This window comes from Pteropus alecto, unplaced genomic scaffold (genome assembly GCF_000325575.1).
Source record: "Pteropus alecto unplaced genomic scaffold, ASM32557v1 scaffold98, whole genome shotgun sequence".
Taxonomy (NCBI): domain Eukaryota; kingdom Metazoa; phylum Chordata; class Mammalia; order Chiroptera; family Pteropodidae; genus Pteropus; species Pteropus alecto.
In genome coordinates, this window is record NW_006443570.1 from 16,181,014 (window position 1) to 16,201,174 (window position 20,161).

Here is a 20,161-nt window from a genome sequence, read left to right on the forward strand (position 1 = left end):
GAAAGGGACCCCCGCTTCGGGCCAGGCACAGGATTAGAGGCTCTGTATACATTATTTCCTCTAATCCTCCCCACAGCCCATTGAGGCTGGTAGTGTATTTTCTTTTAGGTGAAAAAGCTGAGGTTCAGTAAAGTGACGCGGCTGGCAGAGCTAGGGCTGGAAACCACCCTGCCTGACCACCTCTAGATCATGGCTTCTCCCTCCACCTCTCAGCTCATGAGCTTTTCACTGCCCCAGCAGCACCTCTAGGTTTTCACATCCTCTCTGACGCAGAAATCGTGTAATTCTATGCTGCCTGGACTTTTGCAGACTCTAAAGCAACTTCCTTCCTCGTATCATTTCCTCCCACTATGTCTTGTTTTCCTGGAAGATATACTGACCACGTATATTAATAGTAACAGACCACTAAGAAATATTGCAGTCATATGTTCCTGTGCATGACCAAGAGATTGCTGCAGAACCCAACAGGGAGCAGCCTCAACCTTAATCCCTAACTAACTTAGCTAATGTCTACCAAGAAGTAGCTGTTCTCGGAAACCCAGCAACCAGTTGCTGAGAATATGGTGTTGGATTTTATCAGAAACCTGTGTGGAAAACTGGTGATGGGGGAATAAGGTTGAGAAGCTTGAGAAGACCAGGAATGACAATGAACTCTTTGAAGCCAGCTATTCAAAGGGACAAAGGGAAGCAATTCTCGAAGGAAGGAAGACCCCAGGGCAAGACAGGACTCCTCTCCTTCATCTTCTTATTACATGGCCTCTATAACATGCATGTAGATTATAGAAGGTCACATCTGGGTGAGGGTTGAACACTTACGGACTGTGCATATTTTGTGGAAATTAATGTTTAATTTCTGCATTCCAGTGCTACGTGCCAAAGTTTCATCAGCTTGTGGATAAGTGAGAAAAACACGAGTGAGTTTTTCATAAAGCTAAATGTACTCTTTTCAATAGTATTGTCCTTTTTTCTGGGATTATATCTTTCCTACTTTCTTGGTGTTAAAACATCCTTTCATCTGTGAAATGAAGATAGTAGACTACAGTTGATTTCTTGAGTTGCTATATTTGGCAGAATATAAAACTAGCAACTCTGTTAAATCCTCCAATTTTCTCTTTAAAATTTTTGCTGAACTACAAAATCCTGAAGTCTGAGGACCACTGGGTTATACTTTGTCAGTTATCATTTAGATCAACTCTCTTCTGAATCTTGGGACAATTTTTTTTTACTTAGCACAAACAGTCTTTGAAATTCAAATACCTCAACCCTGTGCTTAAATTTAATAACCTTTTTTTTTTTTTTTTTTTTTTTGTTCTCGTCTGCAGGGTAACAAGTATTATACTTCACATATACCATAATTTGGAGAAAGAGATGTTTCTTTTACAAGATTGTGTTTGCTTTTCTGTATCTATTACTAGGACTTTGTTGGAAGAGTGCTTTGTCCTATAAAAAGACCCCATTGGCTGGGATGAGGTGATGGGAGTGAAGGCTGGGAGGTGGCGGAATTGGGGAAGGAACAGACGGTGAGTCCTCAAGCTATCCCGAGACAGTCTGGATAGAGCAAAACCTCAAATCATAGGTAAGAGTCTGCCCAGCTCTGAGGCTTCAGAAGGTCAATGCCTAGAATCAAGTTCAAAGGGCCAGGGGGAGAGAACATGTTGAGAGATCAACAATGTTACGTGCTAAGGGAACCTATTAGAGCATGAGGTGGAGAATGAGAAGTGCGAGGAGCTCCCAAATACAATGGTCAAGTTAGGGCTGGAGCTCTGTGCATTACTTGGCGGATGGTGCAGCATGAGAAGCCTGGACACAGGGACTGCCCAGGTCCCTGGACCGGGGCTTAGGGCCTATGCCTTAGTAACACTGCTGTGGTAGACAAAGCAGGAGATGGCACAAGACTGGTGATTCTTGTATCGTCACAACCACTGTTAGTTATGCAAAGTAAAGGGCCTATTTTCCTTTTCCTGTTGAGATAATTTTGCTGGGGAGCCAAATTTAGCCTCTCTTCTCACGTTTCACTTTTTCTTCCCATCCTACTAATGCCCCGCCTCCACCACATAGGAAGAGGAGCTGTAATGTGATAGGTCAAGATCTGGCCTCTCGTGGGAACATTAAAAAGTGGGCAAGATCCTGCACCCCAGTACACAATCCCCTCTGGTACCTCCTGCATCCTCGTGCATCCTCGTGGACAAGTACCAGGCAGTTCCCTCTCCCTGTGCTTCATGTAGAGACAGTAAACAGATAAGGTAAGCCCCAAAGATCAGTGCTGGCTTCATCCTCTGGACACCAAGTAGGGTAGAAAGTTAGGCCTACCTTCAGATTCGGCAGAAGGAAGTAAGATGCCATGCTAGGCCTCCAGGCCTCAGCTGACTGAATTCTCTAACTCGATTATACCAGAAACACATACATTGGGAGTTATTGAGTACCGGCTCAGATATTAATAAAATAATCATTTGATTTCCATTCCACTCATGTCTCATGGCTTCAAATACCAGCTGTATGCTGGTGGTTCCTGAATCCCTCTCTGAGCTCTGCATCTGTGCACCCCACAGTCTACTTAGCATTTCCTTAGGTATTTCACAAGCATGTCACACGTCACATGGCCCAGACCGAACTACTGATCTTTTTTTTTCTAAACCTGATTTCCAACAGTTAATCTTATCTCAGTTAATGGAAAGTCCATCCTTCCAGTTTCCCAGGCTAAAAAAAGTGTCATTCATGACTTTTCTCTTAGCCTATTTCCAATCAACTGGCAAATTCTGTCTACTCTGCATTTAAAATGTATCCAGAGTCCAACCACTTCCCTCCACCCCTCATACCTCACATTGTCTGGGCCACCATCATCTCTTGTGTCATGGATCATTCAAGAGCCTCCCAATTCATCTGCCTGCTATTCCTGCTTCCACCCTTGTCCCTGGTCCCCACACCATGGGCCACTCTTAATCAGTGTGGTTCTGTGGATGCAGAGGTCAGGCCATGTCAGTAACGTGCACAAAACCCTTTAATGCCCCTTGGGTGACACTCTCTCTCTCTGAGTGGGCCTGTCATGTTCCTACCTCAGGGCCTTTGCACGTGCTGTTTCCTTTTTTCTGGAATGCTCTTCTCCTAGATACCCTGTAGTAAATTCTCTTACTTCCTTCAAGTCTTTACTCGTAAGGTCTTTCTGATTACCTCATCTGAAATTTCAACCCCTTAACATTTTATATCTCCCTTTCCAGCTTTAATTCTTTTTCTCTCTGGCAGCTATCTCCATCTGACCTTTTTATACTTTATTTATTGTCTTGGGTATTGTCTTTCTCTCCAACCAGAATATAAATGCCATGAAGAATTTTATCTATTGTGTTCACTGGTCCTTTGAATAGTTCTGGCACATAGTAGGTGTGCCATAAATATCCATGGAAAATAATGACTAAATTAAGCACAAGAAAAGATGCTTAACATCATTAGTCACTGAGGAAAGCAAATCAATACCACAATAAAATACCACTTCTTAACGCTAGATGGTTATTATAAAACAGATGTACAACAACAGGTGTTGGTGAGGATGGGAAGAAGCAGGAACACTCATACGTTGCTGGTAGGATCATAAAATGGTGCAGCCATTAAAAAGTTAAACAAAACTTTGCTGTATGACTCAGCAATTTTACTCCTAGGTATGTATGTACCCAAGAGAAATGAGAACATATGTCCACACATGCAAATGTTCACAGCAGTGGTCTTCGTAATCACCAAAAATGGAAACTATCAATGTCCTTCAGCAGGTAAATGATGAAACAAAATGTTATGTGTCCATACAATGGAATATTAGTCAGCAGTCAAAAGGAATGAAATACCGATGCATGCTACAACATTGATAAACTCCAAACACATGCTAAATGAAATAGCCAGACACAAAAGACCATGTGTTATATGATTCTACTCATATGAAATGTCCAGAAAAGGCAAATCTGAAGAGGCAGGAGGCAGATTAGAGGCTGCCTAAGGATGAGGGTGGGAAGTGAATCAACTGTAAATGAGTATGAAAGTTCTTATTGGGGTGATGAAAATGTTTAAAATTGGATTGTTGACGATGTTTTAGATTTACTAAAAATACTGAAGTTAATGGGTAAACACTTAAAATGGGTGAATTATATGATATGTAAATTATACCTCAATAATGTTGTTTTTGAAAAATGAATGAATGGAAGATCCTTGTGCAGAGCTCCCTTACTTGGGAATTCTGGGGAGATTGTGGGGCAGGGACCAGGGCAGGATCTAAGCCTTTCTGGTCCCTTCTGTCTGACTATCGACGTGAATAAAAAGGTCTCTCTGCTTAGAGAATGGGAGCGGAATAGAGATGGATAGCAACCTGACAAACCCTCACTGCTAATGGGGTCCTATAGGCCTCAAGATGGAGACAGCCTCAGACGGGCCAGACGTCAAGAAGAGATGGGGAAGCGGAAACTGCAGGAGGCAGGTGTGGGGCAGAGAAGGAAGATCTCGAATCAGCAAAGCCTTCAGAGAAACAGAAGGGCAAGAAATAAAAGGGAAGAAATAAAAGCTGTAGAGAGCCTTGGGACCGCCAAAGGGAATAAGAAGGGCGTTTTACAAATATATCAGGGGAAAGAGATCCTTCAGAGCTGCCTGGCCCATTAATAAATGAGAAGGGAAATAAAATTAATGACGATGATAAAAATGGCTGAGCTGCTGAAGTACTTTGTAAAATTGCTCTTTAACAAGGAAAAGAAAAAAAAATCCAAGAGATGGGCAATTAGAAAGGGACAGAAGCCTAGTCAATATAGTTGATGAAAGGTAGGAAAGAGAATACTTAGAAAAATTAGATAACGCCTTCCCAGTCCAAATTACCATGTCTAGATATAGGCCTTGGGGCCTGAAGGGAATTAGATAAAGAAATTAAACCCTTGGCAGATATTTTAATAATAACAAATAATAACATAGTATTTTACATATTTACATATTACATAGTATACATTTTTATATATTTACACACTAGATATATTTACATATTATATATTTACATATACACACACACACACACACACATATATATATATGTATATAGTTTGAGGAGGAGGAGGGAGGCAGAATCAATGAAGATTCAAGAGCTTGGAATAAAAGGGGAGAGAAAAGAAGTACCATATGTTGAGCTCTTCCATTGGGCCTGGCACCGTGCATGACACATGTTCTACCATTTCATCCCCCAGCAGCGCCGTGTGGTTCTATGATCAGAACCGTATTTTATAGGCAAAGAAACTGAGACCCAGAGAGCTAGGGTGACTCTCCATGATTATTCAACTAGCAAATGGAGGTGGCCAAAGTCGAACCCACATTTTTTTGATGACAGAGATGATTCCTTTCCATTCTACCAGCTGCTTATTCTAACTGTCCATATATGAGTCCACATGTCAGAGAGAATTACACTCACTGGCAGTGACCCACTGCTAGTGATCGTCCTTTGTCCGGAAGCCTTGGGATTCTGATGACATAGACAGAGAGAGGACTGTCTGATTTTAATGCTGAGATATTTAGAAATATTTCAGACTCTGTACATAGAGGAGAAGGACATGAAGCAGAGGTCGAGAATGTGGACCCAGGGGTACAGGACATCAGCGTCATCAGGGATGTGTGGGTTCCTAGCATCCAAAGTCTTTATGTCACCCATGAAAAACAGGCCTGAGAGCAGGGAGGGACTTGCCAAAGGTGACACCAGAAGCTGGAGCCATAGCCAGGCCTGCTGACTTGATGTCCAAGGCCACGTTTTCTGCTCTTCTTGGCCTAAGCCCATTATTTGCCTTTGTCCCTGACTTCTGTCCTTTGGCCTCCAAAGGCTGACCTTGGCTTTGATTCTTAGCTATGGCTCTGTCCCCTTCCCTCTGCTTTTGTGCTATAACCTGTGGCTCACATCAGCGGCTTCTTTAACCTCACATCTCATCTCTGTTGTTTGGTTAACCATGATGACTGGGGAGGAGGGCAGGGCAGAGGGTGAGGATGATGGAGAGAGGAGTCTGTAGGACTCCTCTGGCTTCTGTCCCACTGGGATCCTGTCCTTCCTGGATCCTGTGCATGGTGTGATGGGAACTCACCTGCGATTGATTAAAATACTGGCCCCAATTCTTCACTCCCCTCATTTAACCCTTGCCACAGCTTCATCTTATGTAAAGTTTGCTTCTCTGTTTCTTGACTCTGGGCTTCACCATATGACTTGCTTTGGTTAATGATATGTTAACAATGTGCCAAAAGCAAGGACTTGAAATGTGCTTTTGTGGTTGGGCGTCTTCTCTTGCACCTCCGCCGCTGCCATGAGAAGAACATGCTCCAGCTGGCCCACTAGACCAGGGTGGATGAGAGACAGTAGCAGCAGAGCTGCCTCAGCCAACCCCCACTCTTTCAGGGAGAAGCAAAGCTGCCATACCTGCTGTGGCTTGAAGCAAATTACCTGACCGAACTTAGACCAGCCAAATATCAGCTGACCCGAATACCCTTCAGAATTATTGTATACTACTGAGAGTTTGTGGTTGTTTGCTATGCAGCGATAGCTAACTGATACACAGCCATCTATACAATGTGCTTTGAGAGATCTACAGTTCCTATCTAAAATCTCAATTTATTAAAAGTAAAGAGAAATCACTAAACACCCAGGATATGCCCGTTCACAAGTTAGGCATGATGTATTTAAAATTTTTGGTTACTGGTTTTGAGGAGCTCAGACCAGGGGAGAAAGAGTGGTAAACAGATGTTTACAAAATATGATATCAGTGATAGCTTCCTGGGGGTGGCGGGGAAAGACCTCTGAGTTGAATCTTGGAAGAGAAAGAGGGGGAAGGGGGCTCCAGGCAGAAAGTACAGCATACCCACAGACACGAGGGTCTGCAGCAAGCTGGTACATTAGTTGAACTCGGGACTCTCTTTAGGCTGGAATGTTAACCCCAGAATGGAGAGGCAGGCAGAGCCTGGGTCTGGCTCTGACACTTTGCAAGTCTCTGGACAAATTTTTGTGTAAAATAAGGCATCAACAATGGCAATGTGTTCCCAGATGATGAAGTCCAGGGGAACTCCATTAAATAAAAAAGTGGCACAAGATGTGATAAAACTCAAAGGAATTCAGAGGAAAAGAAGACTCTAGGTACTGTTGCAGATGCAATAAACAAGCAGCATAATCCACGGATGCCAAAGGAGCAGAGATAATTACATACCCGCACCTGCTCCCGGAAGAGGGTCTGGGTCCCTGAGGTCCGGGGGAAGGCTGCTGACCTGAAGAGCGCCCAGCACTGCTCCCATCCCACTGTGCCCAGACACCCCTGGAGAGACAGACCCTTCTCCTTGGCTTCTGGGAAGCTGGGGTGATGGGGAGGGGACGGTGAGCAGCCTCCCTGGCCATAGAGATTGAACATGGCCTCTCCCTTGAGGCCCAGCCCCTCCTTCCAGCACTCCCCCTCCAGGAGTAGGGGAGCCCAGCCTAAGTGTGTGTGATTTCAGAGTTAATCTGTCTGCACTAATTAAATATTGACGGCTGTTAAATATTCATGGGGCGTTTGAGCCAGCAGATTTGATGTCCCAGGCCCCGCTGGCTGCAGCAGTGCTGATGGGCTCCTTGGGCTTGCACTGGGATCCTGTCTGCCTCTCTCCTGCCCAGATGTTCCCAGCTGCTGCAGGTGGCCTCACCTGATGGGACTCTCAGCCCCCTGGGTCTCCGATAATCTCTCCCTAGGACCAGGACTCTTGATGGGCTCATTTGTATGGGATTTGGGAGCCTACAGCTTGGGATTTGGGGGCTTGGTAGAGAAGAACCCCTAATGTAAATATGTTCCACACAGGGGGCCTGGGGTGCGGGAAAGAGGCTGAGATCAGGGGTGGCTGAAGGGCTAGGTGGTATGTCCTCTAGGTGGGGACTCATGGGAGCTTCCTTCCTTCCTTTTTTCCACCAGCTTCTGTTAGGAGCTCCAAGGCTGGGCTCTGTGGCGGGTGCTGGGAGAAAGGCCTCCATCAGACAGAACCTCTACACCATGACAGTGCCCGGTCTAGTGTGAGGAGACACCTGCAAAGGGCAGTCATGATCCTGAGGGAAAGTGTGATGCTGGGGTGGGGAGGGGTGGGCTCATGGACAGGAGGTAGAGAAGGTCCGGAAGGACACCAGCCAGACTGGGGCAAGGAGACTGTCAGGACAGGCTTTGCAGAGCCTGACTTCAGGCAAAATCCCGAGAGACAAGCAGGAATCAGGCAAGGTAGGCCTCTTGTTAGGGGAAGGGCATGAGTGAAGGCCTGGACTAGAGTGAGAGCATGGCTCAGAGCAAATGGCAGGCATTCTGGAGGCTGAAGGGCAGACGGGGACAGAGGTAGAGGGAGGGCAGGGGAGGGGAAAGGAGGAGAGAAGTCAGCAGCCTGCTCGAAATGAGGTTGCAGGCCTTGCCAAGGACCTGGGGCATATGCTCTTTCCTGTCTCTCACCCTCTGAGTCCCTTCATCGTCCACCTCTGCTCTGAGTCCCATCCGAGCCTCTTCCTGCTCTTCCAGCTTGCCCCAGTACCTTGCTTCCCAAATGGTCAATTACCTCCACTTTTGGCTTCTTGTGGGAGAGAAGGGGTATGGCGGGGGCGGGGGTCAAAAGCCAGAGTCAGGGAGCAGGATATCCTTAGAAGCCGGTAGCAGTGAGCAAAAGGAGGCCGCTCCTGCTTGCTGGTCGGGAAGTTAGTTCACGGCTGTGTTTTCTTCCAGAACTGCACACAGACCCGCAGTGGAGACCAGCATCTCCTTAGACTCAGAGTCTCCAATTTCTTGACAAGTCTCTTGTCTCCAGGCAAAGGAGTTTGGGTTCCCAGTCATACATGCCAGTCGGTCAGCATGTAGCCACAGGACATAGGCAGATGGCTCCCCAAGGCCAAGAGAAGGTAACCAGAGCCCTCCATCCCCCTGCTTTCCCTCCAGGCTGTGGGGCTCACGGCTGGCCTCAGGCACCTCTGTGTCATTTCCCATCTCAGTGCAGAGCCGAGATGTCTGCGAGGGCCACCTCCTTCCTGTGGATGTAATTCTGGTGTGGGGTCCCTGTGGTCCAAGGTGACTTGATCCAAGTGACAATGTACATCAGCTCTCCCTAGGAGATATAAGGTCTTGGGTAAGCAGCTAGTTGCCTCTGAGTCTCAACATTACTACCTGCAAAATGGGCTAATAATATCATTTACCCAACGGTATTGTTATAGCATTGAATGAGATATGCGATGCACAACGCCAGCAGTACCTACCTCTTACGTGGCGCTTCCTACTATTCTGTGTGCTTTACGTATATTAACTCATTTAATCCCCACGATGGCGGTACAGGCTGGTATCACCACTGTCCTCAGTTTCCAGGTATGCAACTGTGGCATGGAGATACTAATCTAAGGTTAGTAAGTGGTAAGGCTGAGCCCATCCTACTGAATTTGAGTTTGTCCATTTAACCCATTATAGGTGTCCAATAAATGTTAGTCACCTATCCTGTTTTCCCCACACTTCCAGGAAATTCTGTGTTCTGTTTTGGATGAAGGTGCCTCTTCCATGGACAAGCCTTGCTCAGGAAAGTCCACCGGGAGAGTGGGTTTCCCCTTGGTTGACTTGAGTCTCTCTCCCAGAGGATGTATCCTCACTGTTCTCTTCCTCCATTTGCTCATCATCCCGACTATTTATCAGGTGCTTGTACATGCCTTGTGCTGGGGACCTTGTAGTTGTGATTCTAGTGAGACTGCACTTGGGGAAGAAAGAAAGTCAGTTAACAAGAAACTAAGCAGAACATATACAGTTTCAATGTGTGATAACTTCTGTGGAGAAGAATTAAGCAGAGGACGGAAGAGAGAAGGGTGTGGCGAATGGTGGCCTCCCTGGGCAGGTGTACCTGAACAAGGACCTGGTACGGAGTGAGCCATGCGGGGGTGAGGCAACAGTGTGCCAGGCAGATGGGACTCCAGGGACAAAGCCAGGAAACAGGAGACCGAGGTGACCAGTGTGGCTAGGGGGTGACGGGTGCGTGGTTTAGAGATAAAGTTAGAGATGACAGTGGAGGAAGCAGGTCGTGGGGGGTCCCTTCAGCCATCGCCAGGTCTTTGACTTGTGTCTGAAGGAGATGAGGCCATCAGTGGACAAGAGAAGTGACAAAGCCTGACTCCTCATGGTTTAAGCTGGCAGGCAAGGGTGGGTGCAGGGGACCGGTTAGGAGATGGACGAAACAGACGATGGCTTGCGCCAAGGCGTTAGGGTCTGAGACGGTAAGGAGTGCTTGGATGATGACAAAGGGAATTCTGAAGGTATAACCAACAGTATTTATTGACATAAAAGATGGCGAGAGAAAGAGTGAGCCTAAGGGTTTAGGCCGGGACGACCAGAGGATAGTGTAGCCATTTATAGAGATGGGGGAAGAGAGGGGCTCAATGTGGAGCTGGAGACCGTCAGGAGCTCGGGTTTAACTATATTAAGTCCAGATGCCTAATAATGAGAGCTCCAAATGGAAATTCAGGTAGGCAATTGGAATACATATCTGAATTTGAGGAGATGTTTGGACTAGACATATAAATTTGGGAGTTATCAGCATACAGATAGACGGTATTTAAAATGATGACACTTGAGATTGCCCAGGGGGAAGGAGGATAGGAAAGAGCAGAGGTCTGAAGACCAAGCTCTGGGAGCAAGGAGATGTCCAGGACCTAGCAACAAAGACTGGGGCCCGGTCACCACATCCCCCAAAGCGGGTCATCTCCCAAATCTCCGCCTTTCCGAATACCGGCTCTGTGCCTTGGGCAGTCTTTTCTTCCCTCTAGTGGTTTTTATTGGGAATGCCCCCAATGGAGCTAGAAAGCCAGAAGACTTTTCTGGGTTTCTTCTGGGTCGTTTCCCTCATTTATTTAGTAGGCAATTTCTCTCCTCATCCCCCCTTAAATATGAGGCAATTTCTACTAAGCACTTACTATGTGTTAGGCACTGAACAATGCAGAAGATAAAATGCTCTCTCGAAATTTGCTGCATAATGGAAGAAAAGACACACAAAAACAACTTTAAGATATTGGTTCTCAGCTAGGAGTTGTTTTAGTAATGTCTAGAGACAGTTTTTCAGTTGTCGTAACTGAGTAGGGGTAGGTGGGTTGCTACTGGCATCTAGTGGGTAGAGGCCAGAGATGATGCAGAAGATTCTATAATGCATGGGACATCCTGCTACAACAAAGAATTATCTGTCCCCAAATGTCAACAAATGCCGATGTTGAGAGACCTTGATCCAAGACTATGTGTCAGGGGCTGTAATAGAGATATTAACCAAACCGTTTGGGTGCAGAGAAGAGTAATCAAACTTGTTTCTCGAGGGCAAGGTAGGCTTTACTTCAGAGAGAATTGTGGTTTTAACTTGCCAAATAGAAAAGGGAGAGATTAGAAAAAAGATGAAGAGAACGTGTTCAAACCATGCCACAAAAGAACCTGGCTTAGCTAAGGTGACCACAGGCTCAGGTGTGTTTGGGACAGCCCAGTCTATGCAAGGTGTTCCAGCGTAATTGTTCATAGGGCTCCCTTCCACTCTCAAATGTGGCCCAGATTGGATGACAGAACAGAAGGTCATCCTAGATTCAGTAGGCTCACTGTGGCTAGAATGGAAGAGAGTAGATGGGAGCCGGGTCATGAGAGCTTTGTAAGGTCAGGCAGAGGGGCTGGGTATCAGTCGAGGGCAGGGCAGACCCGCTGGTAGTTGCAAGCAGGAGTCTCGCCTCAAGAGGTTAGAGTAGAGTCTGCCATAAAGGTCCGGGATTGAGAGAAAGAGGGTCTGAACATGGGCTTTTAGAGCCACCTTCCCTTCACTGGCCCTGTGAAAACTGGAATCATAGCCATCTAGTCCTTCTGAGAACTGTGAAAACTAGAATCATAGCCATCTAGTCCTTCTGAGAATCCTAGTCTTGGGTAAAGGTTGCAGAGAACAGGGCCAAAGTCTCCATGCAGGAATGAGGACAAGTGGAAACCCTCCCAGCCCAAGGCACAGGGCCCTGGAGGGGTCATTTGACCTTCCTCTGCCTTTGGCAGACCCTTCCTCATTCCCTATCCCTAGGCAGAGGGAACAATAAGGTGAATGGAGAAGCAAGGGGTCAGGAAAGGGGATTTAGCCTGAATGTTGCCGCTGATAAGCTATGGGACCTGGGGTGGGTCACAGCTCTTTCTGGCTTTAGTTTCTCCATCCGTCCCAGGAGCAGGTAGACCAAATCATCTCTAAGGACCTTCCTGGTTCTTGCCTCCTATGTTCTTGTACCTTATGCCCCTCACCCCCTTTCAGAAGTGGATTCTGCAGCCAGAAAGCCTCGATTCTGGACCCTCAAATTCTGATCACCTGGTGAAAATCACTCCCCTTTTCCAGGACTTGGGTCTCTAATGAAGTGAGAATAATTCTATCCACTTAAAAAAGGTGGCCCTTTGGGACGTGTATCATCAAGTGCTCCACTGAAGCACCCTGAGAGTCACAAGCTTGGCATCTATGGCCACGAACTCCTGAGACACTTTCCTTCTGGAGCTCATGTTCAATGAAGCTTGAGCCCTGTTTCTGAAGAGTTGGTAAACAGGCCTTACTACAAGAAAATCAAAAAGGGCATAGCCTGGAGAGCCATCAGAGAGAACACTGACTTGCTATTTACAGATGGCTTAACGTGAGTGGGCAGAGATGACAGCAGATGGGGCCGAGGCAGGACCGAGCGGGAGAGGGCTTTCTAACAAGACAACCTCCCATATGTACAGCAATTCGCAGCCCACGAGCAGAGTGGGTGGATTGTCCCCCACGGCGGAGCTGACGTTGAGAGGGGAACTCATTCAGCAAGTACATGGTTGAGCATGTGGGTGGAGAACCCAAGCACCTGACTCCTCTTTGATGCTATTTCCAGGACTTCTATTCGAGGCCTTTTCTTTGGTGTAGCAGGATGCTGAGGTCTAGAGAGACGAATAGAGTTGCTATAGGTCACCTAGCTGTTGAGGGAAACATCTGGGACCAGATCTGATGCCTCACCGGGGTTTCCTGCCTCTAGCTGGGCAAAAGGGTAGTGAGGTCTCTCATCTCTTCCTTATTTCAGAAATTGCTTGTCTCTGTGTTTCCCTCTGTCTATGTGCAACATCATCAACTAACACCACACAAAACTTTCTTGCATTATAAAAACACAAAGAGAATTCAGAAAATAAAGCCAAGCTGAAGAAGAATGGTCCCACTACCCAAGCATTAGCTTTTGGGTACATTTACTTCTTTTGTTTTTCTTGTACGTAACTCTGCTTTTTTTCCCTTTTCGCATAGTTGAGTTCATATTGACTATACAATTTCACCCCCTGATTTCACTCACACTATCATAAATATTTTCCTTGTTATTACATATATTCCATAAATGCCATTTTGAAGGCAGCAAGCTCACTGGACCAATCCCTGAACGTTGGACTGTGAAACTGTTTCCAATTTTTAACTGTTACAATAATGCTTCAAAGAGCAGCTTCATGTAGGATGTCTTTAAATATTTAGGATGATTTTCACAGGACGGCCTTCTTAGGGAGAATACTGATAACATGCACACCAGGTGCTCTGAGCTGGCTCTCCCATGGCTGGCACAGTCTTGGGAGTCCCAGGCAGAAGGCCAACAGACCTCCTCTCCTCTTTTGCAGCCTTTCTGAAGATTATGCTGATTTTTCATTCTCATTACTCCCTGAGGACCTGTAAGTTCTTTCCAAGATCCCTCCACTAAGACCCATTACATTAGCCAGGACACTTTCTCTGTCAAAAAAGAAGGAAAAATTACACCTCAAACTATATCGAATAAATGAACTGAAAACCATCTGACTTCAGGTATAGCTGGTGCTTACGTGATGTAATGAGGACCTGGTTTTTCCCTGCTTCTCAGCCCAGTTCTGTTCATGGCTTCTTCTTCAGGCCTTATATACCGGCAAGAAGGCTGTAGAAGATTAGTTTCAGCTTGCCTGTTTTCATGCCTGAAGGAGAGAGCAAAATTTTTCTCCCTGATGGCTCTTACCTAAGCCCCAGAAATCACTCTGATTGGACTAACTTAGTTGCTCACTTAATCCTGAACTAATCACCAGAGATACGGCCTGACCTTAAGCTTAGAAAACATGGAACACATGCTTTGTGCCTGGAGCTGGAGTTGGGTCCCCTCATCCCAGAGTCCAGAGATTAGGAGAGGGGGAACCTGCAGAGCATGCTGAGGTATTGAATATCATAAGAAAAGAGAGTGGATACTGGATTGGGGAGCACAAAGCAGTGGATGCCACTCTGTTTGGGGAAAGAATTTTCTTTCAGAAATAGCATTTTGGACCTGCAATCACATCCGCCTGTTACCCCAGACAGAGAGGAGCCCCTGCGATAACCTGAGAGGTAGCTATTCTGATTCTCCTCTACCTCGAATGTTCAAATCTGTCTTTCTAACTGTACACCCATAGTACTGGCCCTGTGAAAGCTGGAATCAGAGCCATCTTGGGGCCTTTTCTTCTGTTGACTAAACGGCCCCAGAACTTGGTTAGATGCGACTTGGTTTCCTATCTCTTTATCATTGGCTGGCTTTCCTGGCAATGCTCTTGTTGGTCAGTATAATGTCAAGAGGCTGGGGTCTGATGCAAGTACATGAATTCTGGCTTTTGATGAAGTCTTGAGAAAGCCACCCGGGCCTTCTCTTTAATAAACTGCCCAGCTGTGGGGAGAGTTGGTTCCGATCTGGGTATCTGAGTCATTCCTTCCCTTGTGGCTTATAAGAATTGCTCTTTTAACCAATTTCAGGGGCCTGAAAGAAAAAGTAACAAGTCCAACCATGTGTTACTTAAAAGGGAAATTTGTTACACTTAACCAAAGGGATTCTTTTCTAGGAAGAGAGTTCTGTATGCTGGCCACAGGTAAATGGTGCCTACTGTTTGGTTGGCTGCTTTGGCCTCCCCTCAAGCTTCTTTATCTTCCATTGCTGCCTTAACCCTCAGAGATGGCCTCTGCCCTTGGGATGGCATCCAGCATATCACAGGCCCAGCAGATCATAGCCCAGGTAGTGCATGGATGGATTATTCTATCCTGACGACTCCACAGCATTTTGTGTAATTCTGTTTCCCTTTCTGTAGCCATAGGGGGCTGCCATTTAAGAGAGTCACCAACTCTTCCTTTTTGGCCAGACTTAAAGCGATGATACCACCATTTCTTCAATTGTCAAAAGCAAGGAAAGGGTCAGCGAAATCATCTATTGGCTGGATTCAGTTAGTCAAAGCTGGGTGGCTTTGTCTGTTTGTCTGGCTATTTGCCATCTGAGTGGATTAAGGTGATGCTTGCTGCATTAACAAACCCCACATTGTACAGCGGCTCAGAAGTGACAAAAACTACTTCCTCCTTCTGTTACAGGTCTGGTGCATGATCAGATCATCGGGAGGTCATCCTTCATGTGGTCTCTGGACCCCAAGCTACTGGATGCCCTGCCACCTTCAACTAAGGAATTCTAAGGGGATCCAAAGGTTGTATCCATTTCAGCCAGCCAGGGAGGAGGACCAGCAAAGAGGGGTGTGATAGAACTTGTGTATGGGAAGTCCTAGGAGTGGTACGTGTTTCTGCTTATCTTCCACTGGCCAAGGCAGAACTTAATCACGTGACTGCAAGAGAGACTGGGAAATACAGTCTAACTAGGAATGAAGAGGAGAATAGATTTTGGTGACCACTCTTTGCTGCACAATCCCAGTCCAAATGATAAGCTCGAACCATTTGAAGAGGAAGCAGAGGAAATGGGTACACATCGATGGAGGAACAGTATGGGCCACAGGGCAGCCACGTGTTAACCAGTCCTTGTTGTGGATAAGTTCCACCAAGACTCCCCTCAGCCATACCTCAGGCTGGTTCCACCTGGCGCCCTTGACTAGTTACCATTCTCAGGGCAAAGGCCGGGGTCCTACGTTCTACTCTTTGCTTCATACACACACTATGTATGATTTCCAATATAGCATCATCTGGACAAACTTTGAAACTTAACCAACCTCTTTGCTTCATACACACACTATGTATGATTTAAAGACATCATGATAGCATCATCTGGACAAACTTTGAAACTTAACCAAACTGTTTGGAATGTCTGCAGGATTGTGGGACAAGAGAAACTGTGTTCTGTAACTTGGGGACAGATCGCAACTTGGGGCTGGACTTCCGATAACACGGTGTGATCGGCGTATAGCCTTTCCTGACTTCTGTTATCAGCACTTCATTTCCCCAGCTTGTCAGCTCACTTCACAGTAACATTCCTTTTCAGAGGATCATCTGAGGCTCAAGTATCTTTTACAGACTCTCAGCCTGCTCAGTTTGGCTGTAATTATCGCCTTGATGCTCAGGTTGACGTTCTTTTTGCTGTACGACAAATTTCACAAGAGAGGACCCCCTTCTCAGGCGGGCGCCTGCCCCACCGCCCCAAGGTCCAACATGCCCCCTTCCCCTGACCGAACATCATTGCTCTCCAGCCGCTTGTTGCTCCCGGCCCAGCTTTCTTCCCTGAATCTATCTCTCTCCTTCATGAAGCCCTAGTCTTCTAAGAATGACAGTAAGAAAGGATTGCGTTCTGGGCTTGTGACTGCATTTATGACACTTTGCATGCTTCCTGGTTATATGCAAGTCACTGCCAACGGCAGTTTAGGTCATCTCAGCAGAAAGAGTTTTTTTTCGAAGTCACGAGTTCATGCTGATGTGTTAGTAATCATATCATTCCACGAAGCCCCTTCTTTTATTATTCTCACGTAAGAACCTCTTGATTTATGTCCTCTTTTTCTTTTCAAAGCTCCCAGCTTTTCTTCTCACACACAACACTAGTTTCTAAATGCCAAGCCATACATTGTCAAACCAAACTATATGTTGAATTACAATAACGCCCACAGCTCTCAAAACATCAACATTCAAATGCCAACTTGTGGCTACTTGCTCTCATGATTTCTCATTTATAACATTCTACACACCACGTATTTGTTAATATTTATCTGAGCCAGGGGCCTTGCCTTCCTGATTTATTTTCTCCCCTTTACTCAATTTATTAACAATGGCTTACATATCCAACACATTCAGGAATCTGGTAACTGGCTAATTTCACCCGAGGTTTTATGTCTCCTTTTAATATAGTTGGATCTTATCCAAGTATCCTTTTAAGAAATAACACTCCACAATGAATAAGATGTGAACAATGTAAAATAAGAATCTTTTCCTATTTAAACTGGCCTTCAGAATAATCCTACTCACACAGCACACAGACACAAAAGCATCTTTCCCCAGGGCAAATGGCCTTAGATGATTTAGGGCATGGGGTCTGGGGCGGGGATGAATGAGGGGAGGGGAGATGTGAGGATGGAAGGTAGTGAAAGGAAATGGCGGGGTTGAGTTGGCCTTGGGAAGGCAGTCTTGGATCCCATAAAAGAAGTATTCCAGACTCTTCAGGCCCTGCAGATCTATCGGGATGTGTGCACACACACGGATCTGTGTGGCTGCTGCCTGTACAATGCTCTTTCCGCCGCCTGGAACACTGTCTTCCTCCACGTCTGCCCAGCCTGTGAATCACCCTAACCCTGCGTATGAAGACCCGTGATTCTATCCATGCCCCTCTCCTCTGCAGGCCGCTCCTTGTACCTATACCTCTTATACCATCTGCCACACTTGATCGTAGTCTGCGTATGTGTGGCCGTCTGTCTGTCTGCCTGTCTTCTTTTCTGACCCTAGGCTCTTGGGAGTAGGAAGCATTTCTTCCTCATCTTAATATCCTTAGTGTTTGGCATGTGGTCAATACTCGATGGAAGTCAAATGAATGACTAAAATTAGTATCCGATTTATCATAAAAGCTTAATGAACACTAAACTCTAAGTGAATTGCATCTCATCCAAGTCTCTTCTTTATCAATATCCAGGAAGACATTTGATATGCACGCTAATGACAACCATGTGTATTTCATCAAAACGTTTCCAGAACCTACGAAGCCCTCGCATCCATCCTTTGTGATGGTGTCGCGTCCTTCCACTGCGTTAATACATTTCACTTTGCTAGTTCAAGCCCCTCTTCTTTGGCCTTTGGGTTGTTGACCGTTTTTAGTTATTATGGGTAATGCTGCTATCGACATGCTTTTCTTTCTTTTGGGTTAATACCACGGGGGTTTGTTACCAAAGAGAGAATTATCGGGTCAGAGAGTGTGAACATCAGCACAGCTCCCATTCATGCTGCTGATTGCTTATGTAAATTGGTCCAGTCTTTCTAGAAAGCAATGCTGAAGGATGTACTTCCACTGGCTGCCAATCTTGGGTTTTATCATATTTATGTTTGTGGCTTTAATAGGCATATAATGGGACCTGAAAGTTGCTTGAATCTAAATTTTATTTCATAGCTGGCGAGATGGCTCAGGTTTCCACAGGGTGATTTACTGTCTCCATTTCCTGGTGTGATTCTGTTTATCTCCTTTGACCACTTATCAGAGGGAATCACATAGCAGCCTATCCATTATCTGTTTTAGGCAGTAAGCAGACCTGTAAGGAGAATGTGACAGACATAACGAATGCCACTGTTTTCCTTTTGATATTTATTTTTATTACATTGTGGTGCAAAGTTTTCATTCTTATATATTTGAACCCATCCATCAGAACCCTGATGGTATCTGTTTCTTCAATAGCTGGGAATTTATCTCCTCATCAGCACCAGGGTTGGAGGTGCTGGTCCCTTGTCTCCAGGTTTGTCACAGATTAACACTAGGATAAAGCTGAACTTGAGAGGCATGTGGTCTGAATTTAAACGAACTCTCCTCTAGCCCATGAGCCAACTGTGCTGGTGATATTATAAAGTAACAATCTCATTCTCCAATGTGTTTCCTTCCTGGCCTAACACTAGTTTTACCAGGATTCAAATTCATCTTAGGAATCTCGTTTCTAGTCACCTTTGCTGCTTTTAATTCAGCAAAGGATGGTTTCAGTGATTGACAATTCACATCTTAATCGCTCAGGAGGGATTGGTTCCCAGTGCCATTAAAAGACAAATCCTTTGACGGTTCTTCACCTGGAAGAGTAAGTATCCTGCCCTCGGAGCCGTCAAATTCTATTAGAGGACTTAGGGGATTCTTATTGGGATTGCATTAACTCTATATATTGACTTTGGGACATAACATATGTACTTAGGGATTACAATTAGACCAGAGCTGGAAAGATCCCCAAAGACCTCAAAGCTTCAGACAAAGACAAGACTCATTTTTCCCTCAAATAAGCCTGGCCTGGGGAGTGTCCCAAAAGGTAGGGCCATCGCAAGGCTAACTGTTTTGAGTAATGGGATATTTCTGTAGCCTCCCCCGAACCCCACCCCGGGAGAGTGATCTGGAATCCCGAGTGAGAAGACTGAGAGGAAGTCTTGACTTCCCTTTGAGTCTTGCAGTAAAGGTGTTGGTGGGGGACTGATAGCTTGGGGTGGAGATGGCGGTTGAGGGTTCACAGCCTCACCAATCGGTCTGGAGTCCATGGAACATGGCTCCCGCCACTTTAATGCCAAGAGTTTCAATTTCTCTGTCCCTGTGGCTTTTAGTTACACTCTTCTGGCAAAGCCTCTAATTTGACTCAGTTTATCTGTACATCTTCTTCTCGGTTCCCTCTAGACTGCTGAGCACTCCCAAAGGAAGACCGTACAGCCGTGCATATTGGTGCTGGGAAAATCTATAGTCTCCAAGCTCACAGTGCTGACGATCCTTCTCTGTTTCCATGGTCTGCATTCTCTCCTCCAGCCTGTCTTTCTTTTCTCCTTCCCGTTTCACTGGGAGCAGTGCCCTTACTTGTGCAAGGATCTATTCCTCTTGGAAACCACCCTTTTTTTGCCTTTTCAAGGACCTCATTCTCCTTATTATCTATACTTGTTCCTGTATCCTCAGACTCTCCTTCCTTCCCATCAATACTTAAATATACTCTCCTGTCTTCATTTTTAATAAATACTTTTTAAATAAGATGTTCTAGGGCTTGAATGTTTACATATAGAACCTAAAATAGTGACAATAGATAAACAATAGGGAGAGAAACTCCTCAACTAAGCCCCAAGATTACCTTCAGCCATGGCCCTCTTTCAATAACACATTCAAAAACTTATCTACGCTTCCTGTCACATTCCTTCCATTACAACTAACTTCTCAACTCGTTGTCTTGAGGACTTTGCTCTCCTACTCTACATAAATCGC